General features: G+C 39.2%; 1 protein-coding gene across 1 annotated transcript in view; it reads right to left on the minus strand.

The window, feature by feature from the left end:
• The window catches only part of LOC108575272, a 41273-nt gene that overhangs the window by 24435 nt on the left and 1431 nt on the right, over positions 1 to 15407 (minus strand). The window lies entirely within an intron of this gene.

The following is a 15407-nucleotide window of genomic DNA, read 5'->3' on the forward strand; positions in this document are numbered from 1 at the left end:
TGAAGACAGACGTAAATATACAAAGTGAAAAATTGAGCTGTATTTCAACACAGAAATAGACTTGTTGGAGATTAATTCTCACGTGAATTTCTCTAAATACCTGTACAGTTCGACTTTCTCAATTGCAGTGTTTCAAAACACACAAGGTGTTGAAAATCTGCAAATTATTACTCAAACACTTGCTTTTTTAAACATTCTGAACTCCGCGAACTAATTCAATCCCGAAGACAGATTGAAACACACAAACTGAAAAATTGAGCCGTATTTCAACGTAGAAACTCTGTTAGATCTGTTAGAGATTAATTCTCGCGCGAATTTCTATAAATACCTGAAAGATCGTACAGTTCGACATTTCCAATTGCAACGACAGAAAACCTACGAATTCAAACATCTGCTTTTTTAAACATTTCGAAATCCGCGAATTAATTCAATCCCGAAGACAGATACAAACGCGCAAAGTGAAAAATTGAGCCGTATTTCAACGTAGAAACTCTGTTAGATCTGTTAGAGATTAATTCTCGCGCGAATTTCTATAAATACCTGAAAGATCGTAACAGTTCGGCTTTTCCAATTACATCGTATTCGTCTATAAGCCGATTACGTAATTGATACATCGTGGTTGTGACCAGTGAAACCTGTACCCACACGTCGAATGATGTAACCGTTTTCTTGTGTGCCGTGAATTATCGTGTTGCGCTTTCGTGGTACCGCAATGATATATCGTCGGTGAACCGTCATGCGCCGCGTAGAATACGTTGCAACCTTGCCCCGCGTGTGAGATACATTTCCGCCGGGAGTTTTACCAACGTAACAAATTTTTCATCGCTATTCAACTGTTATCAACTGAAATCTAAATATCTCTATCGTTCGTTAGGAGCGTACAGTTGCGACATGTCTCTTACCCCGGCGCTTGCTTTCAATTTGTTGCCATTTCCTTGAGCGATATTTTATAGTAGCAAAAGGCGAATGTGGAAAATCTCGCCGGTGAATACTGTATTTATCTTATTCCACGTGATTTCGTTCACTATTGCTTTCAACAATGACGGCTAATTCGTGTCTATCGATTAATGTCACTTATACCCGTAATGCAGTATTAACCCCTTGGCTTTACCATTTTCTTTTATCGTTGTGTGTGTTGGCTTCGACACATACTGGTCTGATACAGTGTTAGATAAAAAGAGAAGTTAAAATGTTGCGGAGAATTTCTGTTTGGTAATCGTTAGTCTTGAATTCAAGCTAAATTTAGAGGAAAAATAGAAATTTAACTCTAGTGTGGTCTTTGGGTCTCTTTTGACCCATTGCAATTTTATTTTTTTTAACAACTGCTGGTATCGAGATTATGTTACCTTAACAGTATATTAAAAGTTTATTGTTCAGATTGATACGGTGTTACGCGTAAGGTCTTTGGGTCATTTCTGGGTCAAAAATGACCCGTGGACCTTAAGTGTAATATTCGAAAGATAGAACGCACTGTTTAGGGTTGATAGAAGCAAAATTCTTCCTTTGTCACATCTTGCGTGACACGTCATTGCAAGACAAGTAGTTGATCTAAAAGTTCCTATCCCCCAGAGAAATCCACGCGAGAAAAATGTAGAAATTCGACAAAGCCAGATGTAAAAATTGCTATTCTCCAGAAACGCAAGCAGCGAAAAATAAAACGGAAGGGACGTATAAAAATTTCCAATACTCTCGATTCAGCCACCTGTACAAATCATCTTTCCCTCTTCTCCCGCGATTCTTTCGCGAAGCAATGGAACCAAGGGGGCACCGTTAGAACGCCGCGTCGCTATCAATTTCTTAGGGCGCAAATCGTCAGGCGTGCCGCGGAATTATCATTTAATGGGGCCCCGCAATAACGCTAGCCGGCCGGTAGGAAGGGAAGAAAAGGAATCGCCATGAATTATTCAAGCAATCGCAGGAACGCGAAGCAATAGCGCGGTATCGCGCGATCGATACCGCATCGCTCGAACACTTGGCAACGATAAGTCCATTTATGCCGGCCATAAACCGACCCGGGGAATTTTCAAGAAGATCGCCAGTGGAAGGGCGACCTTTACGGGGCCACGAATTCTTGCTGCACCACCACCGAGAGCTGCCCAAGCTGCTTCTTTCTTTCTTTCTCTTCTTTTTTTGGTTGCAACACCATTTACGGCCGAATATGAGCAGGCCATCCGGTTCGACCACCCGAGGGCGAAAGAACACACCTTCGTCTTGCTTCTACCTGCTGCCTCGCACACCTCTCTGCTCAGTACACTTTTGCTCGCGGTTCTGACCTCTTCACCCTTGCCAACGGCGCGCGAAAAAAGTCACCGTTAATGGATTTAAGCGGGGCGCCGGCCATCGCTCTTCCTCATCGTTTACGCATTCTTTCGCTGCCTCCGCGAGCTGCTGGGGGTTTCCCTTGGTCAGGTTTTGCTGGATACGCTATTAGCGTAGTTTATGAGTTTTAGGAGGATGTTAGAGTGGAGTGGATCTTAAAGTAGCGTTAAAATAGAGACGTAATGTCCGGTGTGGGTGTAAAACATATTTCTTAGGCGGATTATAAGTGATTTGGGGAAATTCGTTCGGTTTGTTTCTTTTCAGAAAATGTATATTTTGCTTGGGTTTTTTTTACAAAATAGCGACGATGTCCAATGAAGGTGTAATACGTGTTTCTTAGTTCGAGTGCAAGTGATTTGGAGGGATTTCATACATTTTGGACCAACTTTTTGTTTCTTTCAACAAATCTATATTTTGCTGGTTTTTTTTTTTTTAAATAGAAACATAGTGTCCAATGAAGGAGTAATATGTATTTTTTAGTTCGAACCTAAGTGATTTGGAGAATTTCATTCATTTTGGACCAATTTTTTGTTCCTTTCAGGAAGATTACATTTTGCTTGTTTTTTCAAAATAGAAACACAATGTCCAATGAAAGTGTGAAGCGAATTGTAAATGTGAAGAGAATTTCATTCTTTTGGGACGAACATATTGTTTTGCTTTTTCGAAAAATTATGTTTTGTCGAGAAAGTACAATGTCAAGTATTTAATTTAAAAGAACACTGAAACGTTCTCACACGGAACCAACGGTCCCAAGTAGGTTAATTCGCTGTTGCACAAGGTGCGTTCTAAAGCTCATTGATATCACAGGATGGAACACTGTGCTTCATGATACATTACACATTTACGCGCGAAATGCTTGTTATGCGCGAGAATGTCATATCTCTGCCGTTAGAATGTTGCACCTCACGCGGCATAATTATTATAAACACGACATAGTAATACGAGGTGTACTAGAGTTCACTTGGCGTGTATTCACAGTATAAACTGTAATAAATAGTTATAACTCGAACAGGAAGCATTTTCGAACTCGACACCATATACTATGGTGGCGCACGTAAAACCGGCTCCAAATATAAAACAGAGAATTTTACAATTTTATTCGATAATAATATTACCGTACATTTGAGTTACATTTCGTATGGTAAATAAATTGTATTTTTCACTTAAAACGACTTTAATTTTAACCATTTACACTTTTATCCACAGTTTTATCTCTCTACCAGATATACATACAAAACTGTATGTTAATTTTGCAACTGGTTTCATGTAGCGGTATTTCCATAGCTGAACCAAACAGTCAGTCGATTATTGGGACAATTTTATAATTTACTTGGAAGAATATATTTTATCTGAATTCCTCCTTTTGCAATTCTAGGCCACCAATGCAAAGTAGTTGACACGCACACTGATCGAGGTAAAACCTAACGAAGATTTTCCCTCGTCTTCGTCTAATTTTTCAAAGGAAGTAAAGTAAGTTATATCTTTTGTATTTACAATTATCTTAATACTAATGTTTCAAAACTCAAACAGTAAAAATTGAGGAATAACTTAAAACAGGTATATTTTTTATTCGATGTTTCTAACCTAAAATTCTCTCTATTGTTTTTCTTTTTCACCTTACGGGGTAACGACGAACGAATTGTAATTCCCCTACTCTCCCCTACTTGTTTATTTCTCCGATAATTCTCCACGACGCATAATTGGTTCCCGAAGATCGATGCAAGAAAATGGAACACTCGGGGAACACCCGTGATTTTCCGCCTATCACTCGAAGAACCTCGATTGTTCTTCATTTTCTCCTAATGCATTGCGCGATACCGCCGCGCGCACACACACCTCGTCCGTTTCTTCCCTTACACGCCAGCTGTCGTTGATCTCCGATAGATCTTTACGATCGTGAAAGAAATCGATGCGAAATGCCAGCACGTTCGCGAAATTGTACGTTCCCGATTGCCCTTTGATCGGCGATCGTGCACCGTTCACGATGCCAGCGTGTACCTTTTGCGGAGCCTTCGAACCATCGATTACAATTTTATCGTGTCAATTTTAAGGCTCGTGAGCTCATTAAAGCCCGCAGAGGTATTGAACCAATGAATTCTAATTACGATAATCGTGTAAATGCCCTTCTTCACAATTTCGCTCATTTATTAAAACAACAATAGAGTTCCTTTTATCAGATATAATTGATCCTTTCATCCGATGTTTTCAGGTACTTTAACCTTAAGAAGCGTAAACTGCCAAAGGTTTAATTTAAATTTAACTTTTATACTCGTTCGTTGAAATATTAAAATTCGTTTATTTACAGATATTAAGTAGAATTACCGTCTGACGGTAAAAGTAGATTTTTCTTCACCTGTATTATTCTACGAAAATAATTTCAACTCTTTTTCCCTTTTTTGAACTTTCTAGGGTTAACCCTTTCGTGACCAGCGGAGGACACGAACGAAAATCTATCTCAATTTCGTGTCCATTGTAACAGTACTGATTTGTGGATAAATAAAAAATTCTGAAAAAGAAATAATTCTGTCACGAATGTGTTGTTTACATGAGAAACCATTTAATGTAAAATTTAACGTTTATATTATGCTTCTATGCTTTATGTTTATTTTCAATGTTTATGTAGGATGTTTGAACGATTTGAACGTTATAAAACCGAGTAATTGCACACTTGAAAAAAATGGTTAAACTACTCGAGCAACATCAAAGCCTGGTCAGAGTTCCTTCGTAGGTTGCGCGAGTTGAATGGCCGGCGCTGTTATGTTTATCTCTGTACAGTGTACGCGCTAACAGAAACGAAAAGAAAGTAACAGGAGGCCCCGACAGAACGTACGTGTAAAAGACGTGCTCTATTTGCGTCCGTGGAATGTCATTTCGCGTTCGTTGTTCCTTCTTTCTACTTGTTTTGTGGCGAGTCGCGACACGAAACCCTCCCTGGAGGCATTTAAGAGTCTTGCGATGTTCCATTAAGAGGAATGACTGAATCACTCGCGGATTTTTCCCTTTTTTTCTCCGTTTTTCTTTTTTTTTTTTTCTTTTTTTGCAAGAAAGACCAACAGACACTTGGAAATCTCTTGGGTGAACGGTTAACTCACGGTGAAGTTCTTTACGGAAACAAGGTCATTAAGTTGGCCTGATACCTTATTAGCGATTTTAATTTGTCAGGCTGGAAACTTGTTACGGGACATCTTTGTCTTTCATTCGTCTCTCTGCTTTCGATACCTCGAAATTCTAATATTGAAAACTATATTTCAATTCCTTAATTCTGTAGTATCGTGAACACCATAATGTCCAGACACTAAAAATCTTGTATTCTAACTTACAATTCCTCAATCTTCTAATTTTAATAGAAAGTTCAAATAGCCACGAAAAGAATTTGAGAGAAAATCGATCATACGATCTACTTGGCCATGAAAGAAGCAAGTAGAACAGTGGTAAATTTTATTTTTTTACATAACTACACTTGCACACATTTTTGAAGCTGCTCTCAGAAATCTATTTCCTCCGACAGCTCTTCAAAACATTCGTCCGCAGAAATTTTTAGCATATCTTTAGCCTCTAAACTACTTTTCCCAATTTTTGAACAAAAAGAAATCGGTGAGCTGGCTGTCGCAGCCCGGTGAATCCACATTCTCCGATAACAGTTCGAACTGCATCCTCATTATGCACCTTCAAGTCGTGCAAAAGTAAATCTTTCCTCTTTAAAGCTAGCTAAAATTCATTTAACATTCCTACAAATACGTCACAGCAACTTGACAATGAAACAACTGTTCCTCCAACGAGTCATTTCCACGCCCAGGTAGATTGCCCAAAGAATTAGCCTCGATATTTACAGGAGAAATTAAGAAAAATCGTGTCAGCTAGCTGTGGCGAGATGTGACGAAATATAGAGCACGGAATCGATAAGAACAATGTACTCTGCTTACTCTGACCTTGATTTGAATTCCCTCTCAAATGGGCCGTGCTAAAAGAAGACGTTGTTGCTCTCGGGCAGAATGCCACGCAGAGCTCAGGCGACTTCCTCGAGATTGGAAGCAGAATCGCTGGAGGAGCGGTATTTGACATTTCGCTCGGCTCGCCAAACGAGCCCTTCCCCCCCGGAGTTGAAATTTTTCCGTCAACTAAGAAAGAAAATAGCCCCGGGGATACTTCATATTTTAGATCCTGCTAAGAGAGGAACGGTAGGTGGTTTTTCATCCGCACATAGGCGTGCTTGGTGTTTTTGTACGAGGACATAACGTGACACCTAGCAGAACACAGCTTGGTAAACGAATATGAATTATGTGAGAAGTGTGACCACATGTGGATGTTTGCAACTCGCACGAGTCACATAAAGCTTATCTCGATCAGACTCGCGGTTCTAAATTAAACGCTTCATCCCTACTTCGGCTTCGCGAAGAGAAACCAAGGCTGGAGTTCCGTGGAGTTTGCTGCTTCGATACTTCGATTTTGTATAATACATTTGAATACGTCTTTTTTTCTTAATAAAAATTTGTCGATAAAAATGACGAATTCTTTCGAGATTGGAGAAGTGGACAAGAGGACGTTGAATTGTTTATTCGTTAAATATAGAGGGGACAGCGTTAGAAAGGCGACATTTTTTCGTGTAAGATATCGTAGTTTAAATCTGTCACGGGTATGAAGAAATCTGCAGGTCAAGCGTTAAGTGGTTAATTAAGAAGCATTTTTAATAGGAAAGTTTCAGCCAATTTCCAGGTGACTGTGTCGTATGCATAAGAGTTGCGATTTTTACTGAAATTGATTTGTCACTACAACTTTATATCGACACAGGCGAGTTAACCCTCTATAACCAGATCTTATTTCGCCGGTGGGAAGAAAAATTACGGTTGATTACAGTTTCACATTTCGGTTAGAGAAGCAAGAGTAAAAGTTCTTAATTTTTGTTGGGGAAAATATTAAAAGGTGTCTCGTAAAAATATCAAATGTCCAGGTGAGAAAGTAAAATTGATGAGACTATTATACAAAAATTTGCTGGTAATAATACTAATTAAACAATATAGTGCAGTAGTATAGCAAAAAAAAAAAAAAATAAAATAAAATACAGATAAATGGATAACTTTGAAGTCACATGGCCTTATAGAGGGTTAAAGGTGTACAATCCAAGACTTTTAAATTGAAAATAATTAAAATAAAACTAAAAAAGTTATTAAAGATAGAAAGAAATTACCTGAAATACTATCTGTATAAATTACTGTTAAAATTAGAAAATAAGTTCAACATACTTTAATTAAAATACCATAACGAATACGAGATAATACTCTTCGTATTCAAAAATCATCAACATATGGAATCCGAAAAATAAAGAAATCTTCACTATACTCTCGCTATACATCTTCCTTTCGACTCGATTTTCGTTAACGCGTCGAAAATAAAAGAGCGCGAATTTTCGCGTGTCCTGCACTCTCGAAGAAGAGAAGACCTGATATAGATTTCCGTTAATATGCAAGGCATCCGATTAAGAATTGGCATACGAAACTGTGAACAGCTGGCCGAATACATGTGTCAAGGTGGATAGCGAGGCGGTTTGGCACCGTTCACATATTTGTTTGTTTAGCCGCGGTTCAATAACCATGCCAACTATTAATCTCTTCGCCACGAAAGTATCCGAGGCGGGAATGTGGCAGCGGCCGATTGCACAGTAACGATTATGAAACTGCAAAAGGCGCGGATATACGTGACGAATGCGAACTGTCGGCCATTAACGCTGTACTCTGGCATTAGCTGCTCTTTTCCCTTTAAACTCATTCACGGCATATGGCGTTTCAAGTAGGTACTACTCTACAATACTTGTGGAAATGGACACGATTAAATGAATGATTTTCTTTTTTTCTCTCTCTCTCTCTTTCATGTTCTGCCAGCCTTCTGTCAATATAATTACAGCTGTTCCAAGCTTAGTATTTGCTCGTGTGATTCTCTCTATTTCATGGTTTAACTTTATGGTTGAGTTTCTTTGGTCAAAGTTCGAAGCTGAAGTTGTAACTAACATATCTCGCTGAATAGTTATTACGCCTGTACCGGGTCTGAAATTATTGTAGTATTATCCTTTTCTTCTCCAATTTTAATGAATACTCTATTGTCCAATTTATCAACATCACTTTTCATAATTTAACAAAATGCTCTATATAGGAATCTAAAAAAAATTATCCTAAAGATTTTCTATCAAATTTTCCAATTCCCTAAATTTTCATATTCCTTAACGTTTCCAAGAAAATTGTCTCCAATGTTTTCTATATTTTCTAATAATTTTTCTATAAAATTTTCGTATTTCCTGACACTCTTATAAATTTTCTAAAAAATTTTCCAATTTCCTAAATTTTCATATTTTCCAACGCTTCCAAAAAACTTATCGAAAAAATTTTTCATACTTCCCAGCGAATTTTCTATCAAATTAACCAATTTCCTAACGTTCGCAAGAAAACTTTCCACATTCTCTAACAAATTTTCTACAAATCGTTCCAATTCCCTGAATTCTCATATCTCCCAGTGCTACCCCCCAAAAAATGATCCTCAAGTACCATGATTGCTGGCAACACGTTTCTTTTTATCGCGATACAGCCAGCGCACGATGAAACTCTCTGTCACCGTATCCGCAGTGATTCATCACTGGCACAAAACTCCGGAAGATCCTTTTTAGGAACCCCCGGTAGGGACCGGCACGAGACTTTCCGTTTACGCTACGCCGGTCTATGGTACAGTTTCGTTTTCTAAGCAGACCATACCAGAGATTTTCAAAATTTTTTTGCCCACACAATTTACAATGTTGTCAGGTACAGAGAGTGATACATCCGCTGAATTAATTTCACAGAAAATCGGCAAAAAACTTAACAAAAAGAGCAGTAACTTACTGTAACATGTGGAAAGGAAACCCACATCTGTGTTTAAATTGTTTCAATAGAATATTATATTTTCCATTTAATACAATAATTTAATACCCTTAGTTAAGGCGCGGCAGCCTAAAGCAAAAATCAACCGCCGGTCCACATGGACCGTGGTAGCGTAAACGAAAAGTCTCGCGTCGATCCCTAGTGGCGTTTAACGTGTTAAATCGTGTCCAGTGTTTTTTCCCCGTCACGGTGTACAGTATCGGAAAATGGTAATTGCGTTGATGCAGAAGAACGGTCTCGATTCCACTGACAAAACGAATGTGCCCCGTCGTCTAACAAGAGGAACGTGTAGTGTAACAGTTGCGTCTATTTCCACGCGGCTCGGCCCATTTGTCAATCGATCAATCTGTACACCCGAATGGCAAACGCGAAAGACGATAGATAATAGACAATGTAAACGGCTCTACGCACCGAACGAGCGTTCTCCTTCGATGTGACACGGCAGGATTATTATCTGAGGTACTTGGAACTGCTCGTATATTCATTATTCATGCTCCTTCTTATCGACGACCATCGATCACCCGTAACAAAATGGCCACACCAACGAACGATAGTTTTATAAAGGATTAGTAGGCCCATTTGCGGAGGATGTTCTGACAGGCAGCGTTCTCTCGCTGTTTAAAGTGTTCCATCGGCCAATCAATTATTCAACAGGGCCAATGTACCTTTGAAAACGAGGTTCGATCCTGAATTAATGATTAACTCGATGCTCCGGTATGTGCGTTCTCTTATCAATGGATATTTTTATTAGAGCGGTTAGATTTCGAGTTTGTTAATTGGTAGGATGTTTGCTAAATACTGTTTGCATCGATGTACAACAATTTGTCAATACGAGAAGACTAAACAAAAAAGAGCAAAGAAAAATTCATATGAAAAGTCAATTTTCTTATAGAAAGGAAAATGCATAGAGCAAATAAACGTCTGGAGCTCATTAATTGGAGGGTTACCTATTAATTACTGTTTACACCGATATTGGATAAACTGTTAATTTAAGAACATTGAACAAGAAAAAGAAATCAAAGAAAAATTCATGTGAAGAATTAATTTTCTTATACAAGGAAAAAGTTAGTTCATTAATCGGTGAGTTATCTATTAATTACTATTTGCATCGATATTCAACAATTTGTCAATTTAACAAAACAAAAAAAAAAACAGGAGAAAAAATTCTACGCGAGAGAAAATGTAGATGATAAATAAACGTCTCAATTTTCCACCCGATAACACATACCAATTATCACGTCAATTCCCCTAACATCAAAATTCTAATCCTTTCGACTTCCTTCGAAGCACAGTCAATCCAATAAGAAGTCCATCAAAACAATGTATCACACTTATCGAAGCCCCATGCAAGCATCGAATCGGGTCTATCGGCTCGCTGACCAACAAATCAATCTGCCCGACCTCGAATTCCGCTTCTGCATTCTTGATCAACCTACCTACCGTCAACGTGTGCCTCAACTTTCCTCCACCGCCTATGAATCACACGTTTCAACTGTCGTTATTACTATCGTTGATAAAAAAAAAAAGGAAAAAGAAAAGACATGTCTCGTCGAACAACATTTTCGACAATGAATCCGTAACGAAAACGTCTCCGTTGGTTTCACAGTCGATGAAATATCGTTTCTACGACCTCGCGGACAGGTTTGCGCGGAGTTTTTTACTCCTGATATCTGGGTAACCCGATCGAGAGAATCGAGAGGTACCCAGGGGAACGCGAGGACAAAAGGGGAAAGAATGGAGGAGCGGCGAACAGTAGGAGCGCGCTAAATTATCGCATTCAGGCTAAATAGTAACGAGGGATCTCGCCGGCGTGCCGTTTCTTTCACGTGCGTGCAAGGAGACCTTTGTTTCGCGCGCACAAAGGTGGCCGCGTTCACGTGCAACCGATGCATCGCGAACGCCCGCGGCCCTTCGCCTTGACGAGCAGTCATTGAAACGCTGCGAGATCATCCGGACGCTGTTGCGAGATTATCCTCGAAACGGTGAAAGAGAGACTGCATATACCGACGAGAAATTTGACTCGGACCAACTTTGACTAATTGTCCGTGCGAAAAGGAAGTTATTCGTTCAACTGGAATCGATATTAAAATTGGTTTAACCCTTTAACGCACGTGATAAACGGTAGACGTTAAATCGTTCTCTTGATAAAATTAAGAATTAAATTGGGGTGGCAGTGCACTGTACGGTGGAAGCAATTTTTCGAAACGCCTATTGGCGCCAACAGCAATGAAAAAATAACCCTATGTTGGTCTAGTGAATTTTTATGACACCTTGAGAATTTGGAATTCTTATTTTTACACGATCGATCTGAGGATAAGCGCAATTTAAAATGGATGAGATAGGATAAATTGAGCCTCTTTCGTTTAATGTTATTTTTACAATTGCAAAAATAGATCTACCAGACTAGCTTAGGGTTAAGATTTGTCGGTTGCTGAGTGTAACTTTAAATCTTTGAAAGTAATTCTTTGAGAAAATTAGTTTTATTTGTGTGAATAATTATTTACCTATAGAACATTATCCATGTGCTGTAATAGAAGTGAAAAGTGTGACAAAGTTTTTTTATATATTTATGTAAAATTAGAGTTTTATATATTTGAGTTTCATAGATATAAGAGCTGCGGTGTATTTAAGATAAGTGCAAGGCCTGTGAATAATGGTAGTCGACTAAGTTTCACAAGATTAGAACGCGTTCTCACATTACCTTTATCTCTTTCTTCCAGATCATAACCTTTAATAATGGTAAGAATTCACGCTTTATAACCGTGGTAGATAGGTATAACATCTTGAAATTAAACCGTCCCCTGTTATAAATAATCCTGATCGATATAAGTCTCGTTAATTTATAACTAGAACGGAGAATATAGAAAATAGGTTTCTGAACTTCCATAATGTATATTCCTTCGTATTAATTTTTTAGTAACCCTTCTTTATACATTTTAAAGTAGCCTGCCTTTGATTAATTCCGATAATGTACCGGCCATTTTAAAACCCGTTCTTTGTACTCTTTTTTTTTAAAAAAAAAAACCTGCATTTTTTGCAGAATACTGTCACTCATTTACTTAATAGGCCGTAGCAAGTGCAATTTCCTTTATCTCATTTTTAAGAAAACTCTTTATGATTACACGCACCCGAATATGGTTAATTCTCATCAAACACTTTCAAGAACCCCCTGCTCCTTAACTGACAATTTGAATGTGTCATTTCTTCAAAAAGATGCCGACTTATAATATAATCCGCCATGAAATCTTGCACGAAGAATCTCAAGCATTATACGTCTCTTCGGTCGTAAACTTGTAAATCGTTCTTTCGAAAGTATTGTCCACGCTATTTTCGTTGAAAAGAACCTTCATACGCGTATTATTCAAAACATAACCTATCAAAAGCACGAGTGAAAAATCTTACCGTCGTAAAGCCTCGCTTTCATATTATCCTTTTCAAGCATACGAATCAACGTTTCGTAGATGTTAACCTTACTTTTATCCGATACAATAGAATTCTCCTTATACCACAAACTTTTCATACTATATCAAATATTTAACACACGAAAAGCTCACCTGACGAGCGTTTTACTACGCAAACACTGAAAATCCATTCTTGACGCTTCGATCGCTAATTCAGCCGACAAATTTGCACCAGTTCCAGCCTCTAAACCGAACCGAGCGCTAAACCACTTTCGCGCTGACCTCAAAAAGAACCATTGAGATCGCGGCCAGTAAATCACCCGCTGCAACGCGCGTTCCCCCCATTAGCCGTCCCTTGATTTACCAAAAAGTCAAGCTCGTAGCTTCGCTGACGCAACGTTAATGACGTTAATGACCGCGTTACCGACATTCGAGCTAACCTTTCGTTCCCCACCACGCAACGTAGGATCGATCAGTCGCTGAGATCGATCGATTATCGTCGACAATAGGCCCTCTTGCGTTCGCTATGCTCGACAGGCGAGTTTTCACCGGCGAGTATCGTCGCTCGCAACGGGCGTGTATCGTTGTTATGCACGAGCAATCGCGCGACTTAATTGGCGTCCCTCGGTTTTGCTCGGAGCTGCACGAAATCAGCAATATTATCGCGTGAAAACCTTTAAGGCCGGCCGAAAGGGGAACCGTCGTCGTCGCGCACCAACAATCCCAATAATTGCATGTGACAGTGGAACGCGTTACGCGCGAGATAATTAATCGGCCGATTAATTAAGCGGCTCGAGATCGCCGAACCTTTTGAAGAAATACTTGCTTCTCGCAAGATCGTCTATCATCGTGTGAATACCGCTTGTCGACCTTCTTTTCGGATTGATTTTGCATGTTTGGATGAAAGTGATGATTCACGTGTTTCTGTGTATGAATGTTCTGTGTGCTATTGGCGATAGACGCTTCTTTTACGGAGATGCTGCTTCCCAATTGTGAGGTTAGGTCTTGAGAAAGGTATGAAACATTGTTTACACGTTTACTGTCTCGAATTAAATATGTGTGTCTTTTTAAATAGATTTTTTATATTTCAATTGCATTATTATCTTGATTACTCGTGTAAAAATTAAAAAGTGAATTTAGTGCGTAGGTAAACGAACGAATTCAGGTTATCTTGAATTACAGGAGAAGGATTATTTGATGTTTCGCGGAACACGTAGAAGTGTGTGTTATTAAATCTTTTGTTTTGTCATTCGTAAGAAGGAATTTCGTGTGGAATGCAATTTTCAATAGTTCACGGTAACAATAAATTTTGTATTTAGAATTTTTTACAGTGATAAATAACGGCATAGAAGTCAATTATCGTTATTAGACGGCGATTTTTAATGCAGACTTTGCTTCATCAATTCAGCTTTCCATAAAAAGCTGGCTATAAATTCGGATGATTTCATACATTCGCGTGGTACAGTGTACGAGAAATATTTGTCATATTTCCCGTTCTCCCGTATATTCATATTCCGCGTGAAAGGCGCTTTTTCAACCGGACGTTATACATATACTTTTAAGCAGATTTCACGTGGAACGGCAGATGATATTTCACCATATTTATTTTTTCTACGGCAGCGTGTCACAGTAACCTTCATTTCTGTATTCTCGCGCGCGTGTGTGTGTGTGTGTGCAGCACGGTTCCTTGTTTGTTGAATATTTTAGATCGGCCCGGAGTATTTTCTTCAAACGTACGCTCGCTAAGTTATTTATTCGCCGGACGGTGCAGCAATATTTTCAGTAGGAAAATGAATGTTATCCCGGTGCTCCCACCAAACAGATAAGCGCAGTAAAAAATCGCCCACTCTCGCGTGAGCGTTCAAAACCGCGTAACCTTCAACTCGAAGAAATAATCTCCTGGGTGAATCATGGTGGAGATATTTAAGGTGGAAACTCTAGATAAAACACCTGGTATTTCACTTTCCAACAGATGCATGCTCTGTAAAAATAATCTCCGCGTCTTCCTTTTGAAATATGAACTGTCCCGCCAAACAATTAAAAATTAACCATTCCTACACATCGTAATATTTTTTCTTCTTCTCTGTTCGCGATCTATATTTTTTGAACTGCATAACACAAAAATCACGATTACACACCGAACGACAGAGCGATTAAAAAGTCGAAACCAGAGTCTAGAACGTGGTGTCACGAATCGACACTAACGGGGCCCATGGCTGAAAGTCTCTAAGAAAGATTACGGACCGGCACCATAAATTATCGTTCCACGGAGTAATTCCATGACGCGTGCGGCTAACCGCGCGCGTCCGCTCATTTAAACGCGTGAGTTGCGCTTTGTCCGGCAGATCGTAAAGTTTTCCGCTCGAATTTAGTTTCGATTCAACTCGCCGGCTCGCCTCTCGATACCTGACCACCTACGACTATAGTGGTGTCGTATAGTGGTGTGGAAGGTTCGATTTTACCAATGAAAATGTAAGCTCTCGATCGTAGATCGGCGAAGAAAATTCAACTTCGATCGCAGCGACTTCTACGAGTGGAAATTTAAGCTTCGTTGTTTATACATGTGACATTCGTTCCGTCCCGACGCAATGCTTGGTAACGCTGGACATTTTATTGCGCAATTCGGTGAAATGTACTTCCTGATCTGTTTGCTATTCGCTGGTCTCGACGCTCACCGTTGTGTCTTCGATTTGCATCCGTGCATTCTTCAAGTTTAATCCTGTTTTAGTACGGAAGCAGGGGGAAGGTAAAGGGGAAGTCTCTTCCTTTTACTACCACGGTGAAC

This window comes from Habropoda laboriosa, unplaced genomic scaffold (genome assembly GCF_001263275.1).
Source record: "Habropoda laboriosa isolate 0110345459 unplaced genomic scaffold, ASM126327v1 scaffold244, whole genome shotgun sequence".
Taxonomy (NCBI): Eukaryota; Metazoa; Arthropoda; class Insecta; order Hymenoptera; family Apidae; genus Habropoda; species Habropoda laboriosa.